The sequence below is a fragment of the Centruroides sculpturatus genome, unplaced genomic scaffold (assembly GCF_000671375.1).
Source record: "Centruroides sculpturatus isolate CEXI.00-Female unplaced genomic scaffold, Cexi_2.0 scaffold24, whole genome shotgun sequence".
NCBI lineage: Eukaryota > Metazoa > Arthropoda > Arachnida > Scorpiones > Buthidae > Centruroides > Centruroides sculpturatus.
The window spans coordinates 831,788-840,057 of NW_019384375.1; positions in this window are offsets into that span (position 1 = coordinate 831,788).

Sequence of the window (8,270 nt, forward strand, 5' to 3'; positions counted from 1 at the left end):
ATTTAAATTATTCTAGACAACAACATTTGATAGTGTCTTCCAATTATTTGATAATTTATAATTTATAATTTATTAAAATTAATAGCATAAATATTTCAAATATTATTAAAAATATTGATTTTAATTTTGGAATAATTAATGTAAATTCAATTCAATAAATCCAAACTTTAAATAATTGATTTTATTAGAAATAAATGGAAAGTATTGATTAGAAAATATATTTAATACATATATAAATTATGTTTTTAATAAAATACGTAAAACATAGAAATTTATTTACTTTTAAATATAACTTAATGAATTATATAATAATTTTTTTGTTTTTTGTTTTTCCTTTTAAAACTTCGATAAAAATTAGTTCATATATTTTACAACTTAATAAATGTTTTTTTATATATGTATAGCTTATAAAATCTTTAATTTAAATGTATTATGCATTTATGAATTTTTAAAAGCCATTAATGTATTTTTGGTTTTTTTTTTAATTGTTTGGTTATGACTAATGGTATTTTTTACTTGCAGCAGAAAATATTCACCTTAATATTTTTAGGAACCTGTGTTGGAGACAGTAGGACTATGACGTAAATATCTTGGATCTGACATGATAAAGCGAAAAAACTGCTACTTTTCACGAACACAATGACATCGGTGTATCCATCTGAGAGCACTCCGCTAATATGGCTCCATCACAGTCGACCATTTTGTCAAGGCAAACGACAATGAAAAGAGGAGGATCGACTAAATGAAGAATGGAATGACAGCAATAACATTTCAAATATCATTTTCCATTGATTTCTTTTCTGTTAGAGTCAGAATGCGTATTATCTCGATAATGCGTTATCTACTTTCTATCATGACTAATAAAAATACATTTATATCGCGGTTTACGAAACATTTATAAAACACGCAACACCATATTTTGGCAATAAACATCTTTTCCGAACATTAAGCAAAGAAACTATGCTTAGGTTGTTTTTCATTTTTGCACAAATTTTTTACGTGAAAGGAACTTATCAATTCATGTTTAATAATTCATCTTCTTGTATTTTTAACGAGTGATATTCATTGTTATAATTCCCGTAACTTTCCGTTCAATGTTAAGATAAAGTTATTCGATAATAACCGTAATTCAACAGAAGTAATGTTAATTATTTAGTAATGTTATTATTCTTTACCGCGAGATTTATATTGCCATAACAACCATAATGTTTAGTTTATTTTGATGATGTTATTGTTAGCAATTAAATGCCGCAGACATAAAATATTGTTTACTCAACTGTAGCTATGTTACTTAGAATAATAATTCTATTTAATTTGTCATTAAACATGATTATATTATTAATAATTAAAATGCTCATTGTTAAATCAGTATCAGAATTTTTATTTTATGGCATCTTTATTGCATTTCAAATTTTCTTGAGTGTATGTTTTTTTTTGTGTGTTTTGAGTGAATAGTTTAAAATTAAATGAAATTTCTAATATTAACAATAATAAATCATCAAGGAGTTTGTCTTCGTTTTCGTGAGTTTTTGAATTATAAAATTATCTTGGAGACAATTGAGATTTAATAAAAGATCCCATTATCAAAGTAGAATTTCTAATGATAACTTTGATAAAGTTTTCAAGAAATTTTCCCATTTACTAGAAAAATCATTCTCTTAATCATTAAAATATCATCATAACTTCGCATTTTGTTTCAGTAATTTGAAAATAATATACAGAGCGTGAAGTCTTTCTTTTTCTTACAGAAAAATTCGTTTTAAGACTTCATTATGATGTTTAATCGTACGTTTGATTTCAATTAGAAATATGAAAAAGAAATAACTACGAAATCTCTATAATTTTTTCTAGTTTACCTCAACTCTCTTCAAGACTTTTTTAGATAATTAATTATAGATATATTTTTGTTATTAAGTACATAAACTATGTGAAAATAGCATCTTCTGTTACAAAGTTTCTTTACCGTTATATAAAATTTAAAACACGGCGTTTTTAGACATAAAAATAAATTATTTTTTACCATAACAAAAGCACATTAAATCTAACTTATATTTACGACATAAGGCAGAGAACAGCTTATCCCATTCATTTCTATCTTATCCAGGAGTGACATTTCAGCTGTGTGCTTCCACAAATGAATCTTATTGGAGCATATGTTTTCTGAGTGAAGAATAATGTTTTCATATAATAAAAAAAATAATAAAATTGATTTCTATCTTTATAATTATCAATTATTAATATAATTACATAAATAAATACAGTTTTCTTATAAGAAATTTATATAAGCAATCAGCAAACAACTTTTTTTTCTTCGAGCAATGGCTAGCATTTAATATATTAAAGTATATCGATCTGATATACTGTAGTTAGAGTTATGCCGATGTTTTGTAATCAATTGTATAAAATATCTAATTTTGTAGCGTAACTAAAACAAATTTAACTTGCTTTATAATGTAAATATAAAATCAATTAGGAAACGAAATTTAATTTAAAAGTTAATTAATTAATGATACTTCGATTAAAAAATAATGTCAAATCTGCATTTTTTTTTCTTAAAATAGTAAACTTATACTTAAATTTACTATCTTATTTATTAACGATTCATTGCAATAGTAGAATAAATTTAGAGGAAATTCATTTAGTTAATTACCACAAAATATGTACTTTCAGTTCTTCACTAATTACTTTAATACTAATACAATACACTTACATAACTAATAAAATGATCAATACTATGTATCGTCCAACAAAATAAACTTCTCCCACTGCTTGAATATTCAATTATTTATTAAGTTAATGTTATTTGATATTTAGCTACGACCATCTTTATAATTTATTAATTAATATCTAACCCATGAACCTTCTTGCTAATTATTATAAATATTGATAAAGCTTATAAATATTTTATTCTAGAATACGGTATTATATCATCTCGAAAATTAATTCTAAATTAACTATAATTATGTAGCTTAAATTCTTTGTTTATAATTACTTTGAATAATCGTAAAATATTTATATATTACCATATTAAAACTTTTATAAATGCATTATTAAAATTATAAAACATTACATTAATAATTAGGNAATTAAGTAATTTATTTGTATATAATTATAATAAAATTATTCAATCATCATGATAGATGTTGGTTTGCAACATTATCAATCATGATGAAATATTTACTTGAAGATATAAACTTAACTTTATGCTGTTTTTTTTATTTAAAGAAAAATTTTCTGTTAATTCTATTGATATATATATATATATATATATAATAAGAGGAAAAAACAGTCAACGTAAAATTAAAAAGTAATAATTTCATTTGAACCAAACTATTCTGCAAACTATGTACAGATGTTAAGTTCCCAGGAGAATAGTTTTGCCTAACAAACAACCTATCAACTAATAAGCATTGTACATTTTCTAATGCAAATGGCACATCATAAAATGAACGTCGTATGACATGGTGTAGTAATTATAATTTTTAATAAATTTCTTTTCTATGATATTCTTGATATTTATATGAAAATTGATTTCTTTAATTGTTGTCCTTTATATTTTTGCTAAATGTATATGTTTCGAATCCATATCTTTCAAAGAAAAAAGTTGTTAAAGAGAACATTGTCATTTGACACATAGAAGATAGCCGTCTTCAAGAGTATATTATACCCCTGAAGACAGCCATCTAATATCAGTTGACACTGCATTATTGTCAACGGTGGTAGAAGATGACAAAGAAGAATTGCCGTAACTTACTAAAATATTTAGTACAGAATTTTTCTTATTTGAACATATATCTTATTAATTAATTCGAGAGAAGAACTTCAAACACGAACAATTTTTTATATATTTTATAATTTTATANTCTTAAACTTGTTTAATATAAACAAAAATTATATTTCGTTCGCTTGAATAAATAACTTAAGATCTCAGTAGAGCACATTAAGTGTTAAAAAAAAAAGTAAAATTTTATAAGGGTGTGTGTCAAAAATTGTAGAAAGCGAAAAAGTTCTACTATATTACTTACTAAAAAAGAGTTTTTCTAGAAGGATTGACGTTCTAGTTCCATTCCTTCCTTTAATTGTTAATGTTCAGTGATGTTCTTATCGAGAAAGAAAGTCTTTTTTTCCTCAAGAAATGATGCGGGTGTGATGGAAAGCAGGTGAAATAAGATTACCTAATATAAAATGTATGATAGTTGAGATGGAGATAGTACATAGTGACGTGTAGTTTCCTCAGATTTATTCCTACAAAGATCTTTTGGAAACTTACGTAAAATAAAAAAGATTTTTTACCATTTAATATTTTATAAAACGATTTTTACTATCTTATTGTCTTCTATGAGATGTTCAGTCGAGTAGCACTCACGATTGAGTCAATGTCCCGTGAAATCCTGAAAAATATATGAAGAGTATTTGAACTACGTATATAAGTAGAATATAAATAACATTTTATATTTAAAGCTATAATCTTTATAATAACGTTCATTCCTAAAAATCAACTGTGCGTTATAAGAAGTGTAGCTTTATCAAAAGATAATGCAAGATGAAAATAGTTTATTAAAATTGCATAAATTACAATAATTTGTTTAAAATATGTATTAGCTAATGAAAATAATTTTAATTTGAATGTATTAAATTGTTTTGAAATTTTAAATAATAAAAAATACCATAAAAACATTGTTATTAGTTTTTAAATTGATGATGAAAACACAAGAACAATGGAATTTTAACTTATTTTAAAAAAAAAAAAAATAATAATAATAATAAACTGGAATTGAATTAAAGTAAATGAATTAATAAAGCAATTTTGAAAAGTATTGTTTTTTATAGAAATTAAATTTCAATTATTTGCTGTTTTTATTTATAATCTTTGTATAAAATTTTACATAATTTAAAATACGCAAATACGTTTACAATTTACATGAAAATGAAAATTAATTATTTAATTAATTATTTAATTAATTTTCATTTCCATGTTTTAAAGAATGTTTTAAAGAATATTTTGTAAAATTTTTCATTTCTTTAGGATTTACATACTTAGTATTGTTTATGAATAATTTAAAATAATTAATTTTCTTCTTAAAATGCACTTAAACTTATCAAGTTTATCTTCTCTGTATGATGAAAAATGTATGTTGTATGTTTGTTTTTGTTCTAGACACGATACTATCTTTATACATTGAAGATAATATCTGTGTAAACACCTACATTATTCTCAGTATTTATTTTGTAACATTTTAAATCAGATTCATCCTCGATATAAATGATAAGAAGTTTGTTTTAAATGGAAAGAAAAATAACATCGAAGATCAATACGTATCTAACTAAAGAACATATTCATATATATGTGTACATCGATTCTTTCTTACAAAAAAGGGATTTATTTTTTTCTATTCTTTAGGACAACATTATTACGAGTGCTGTCTGTCAATCTCTTCCAAGTCTTAGGAGTTATTAATAGAAATAATTGATCGTAGAAGGTCAAACCATAAAGTCAGTTGACAAGCTAAGCCAACGACCTCTCTTTCTGGAGAAACTGTATCGGAGCCAGGAAGACGCTTGGCGCCAGTTTAGGAGAAAAAAGAGAAACACATCACCTTGAAAGTATAGCAATCGCCGTCTAGATCCGGCCATCTACTTTGTCTGACGTTACCTCGGTGTTGTCAAGCATGGCGTGAAAGCCTCACTTTGTGAGCTGCCAATGTCTTCTATAACTGCTGAGAAGGCATTCTGACATACATATACACTATGCTGACGTTGGTAAAATAAAGAAAATGTTATATGCTTAATGATTATTTCTTTCCATTTTTTTACAAAAAATTGAAAAGGGAGAATTTACATAGTTGAATTTTAAAGAAACAAAATCGATTGGGCAAAAGTCGTATAGAGCAAGAGCTCCATTTGCCGTAATCAAACTTATTAGTATTTATTTTAAAACGGTAAAAATTCTAATAAATTCTGGCTTTACGACGTAAAAACAATTAAAAAGAAATTTTAAAATATGGGAAGAATTATCTTCAACTATAGATAGAAGGCCATGCTCTTATATAAAATTAAAAACTAATAAGTCTTAGTAAAAATAATCTTTTAGCTTCTCTTTAAATCGATAAGCAGACAAGAGACAGACACAACAAATCTATAAGATTCCTTCCACCTTTGTGAAATGGCCTTAAAAATATATCTAGTAATGTAAGGCGACAATCGGAAGAATGAATGGGGTTATGACCAAGTTTAGTTTCCGTATTAAGAGTCGAGAATATCGACATATGTACTAATGAAGACATCCAGATATTAATTTACTCGCAACGAGAAATATTGGACTGGATAAAGTAGACTCTACTTCATCTAAATGCCTTTCATGAGAAACGTAACACATTCCATATCTAAATGGATTCCTTAGTCTCGGAAACGATAACCAATCCATATATGAAACTGTCGATAATTTTCTTAGTGTAACTGGGTCAACTATCCTATGGTATCAACTGAGTAAAATGCCATTTTCTACCACTACTTCTTTAAAACTTTTCATTTTAAGACAATTGCTGAAAGAATTTCAAGAGCTAAATTATTATTTTTTTTCTATACTATCTTCCACTCAACTTTTTTATTATACAATTTATGACTTAATGATATATTGGCATTATCGACAGTATAGTCATACTGTTGTCATGAATTCTGATATTAATGACACTTTTTTTTTCTTTAGCTGTCACTTGAAATAAAATATAGTTAGAAAAGAAAAAAAAATAAACTATTAAATTTGAAATATATCTAAGTATTTGAATAATATATTAATATATTATTTCAACAAATCAAATAATAAATATTTTTAAAACATTTATTAAAAGTTTTGGCATTTTAAAAAGTATTTCATCATTATGAGAATGATAAAATATCATTTAAAATTTATTAATAAATATAATGCTGAAGTATATGAAACTTTTATTCGTGTTTCGCCAGATATTAATGTATTAAATTTGTATAAAATATTGCATTTTTAATACATTTTCTAATACATTTTATTAATAAATATTTAATCAATTGATATATTAATAATATATAAATATCGGTACATAAACGATTTTCGTCCGTTAGAATTAATCAACTTAAATGACAACATAGAAAAATTGAAAATGACACTGTTCATGTTTTATGCAAAACATCAGAAGCAAATTATTTGCTATTNTATATGCCAGTAGCTTTGTGAAGTAAGGTATCTCGATCACATGAAAGTTTTTCAGGTGAAGCCCTGTAGCTTGAATTGAGTTACACCAATAGTAATTCTTTAGACGATTTTCTTTATCTGTTTTGATATTTTATGTTCATTTCAGATAAATATAGTATTTTCATATAAAATTATATGTTTTATTCAGCTATATCATAAATCATTCATTACATTTTAGAAAATTTGAGAATTAAAAACAAACAAAAAAATTCTGTGATATAATAATTTAAAATATTTTTTTCGTATTTTTGTTAGAAATATATAAAAAAAATTAAACACTTAATAAATTTATTCAGCTTGCAATTTATATTTTTAGAAACTTTTAATTTTTATCGGAATTTTTATAAAATGTTTCCTTGTAAATTTATAGGAGGATTATATTTTGAAGTTTTACGTCCTTGTTTCTTTTGTAAATAATTACTAATGACCGTTACATAATGTTTTTTGTTATTATTATTTTTTTAAACAAGATGGCTGATATAAACATTCTTTTTTATTATCTTTTGCTGTTTGTTTTATGAATTGATCAATAATGGTGTTTATTATTATTATTATTTCTGTTTGAGTTAGTACCAAGTTATTCTAAGTTCATTTTCCACTTCAACAATTTTTCTATCTATTTTAAAATTTACTTATTGACTGCTCTTACAATACTTTCTATTTTTGTTTATAAAGTATATTGAAATTTTATTTTATATTTAAAATTTATGTTGTAATGATTAAAAGCCAGTTCTGTTTATAAATAACAGACTAAATCCTTCAACATTGCTTATAATCCAATAAAATATTTAATCAGTTTTTACCTTCATGAATTTCTAATTTTGTTTGTTTCTATAAACACATACAGTAATAATTATGATAAACAGGGATTTAATTTAAAAAGTTGTTTATTTCTCTTGCACTTATTCATTTTTAGTAGTTTAACAACATTATGTTTATTGTATATGCATTTATTACAATTATTATTTTATCATCATAATAATTTGGAGCTAATTATTTTAATTTATTGAATATTTTTAACGTATAAAATAATTATATAATTATA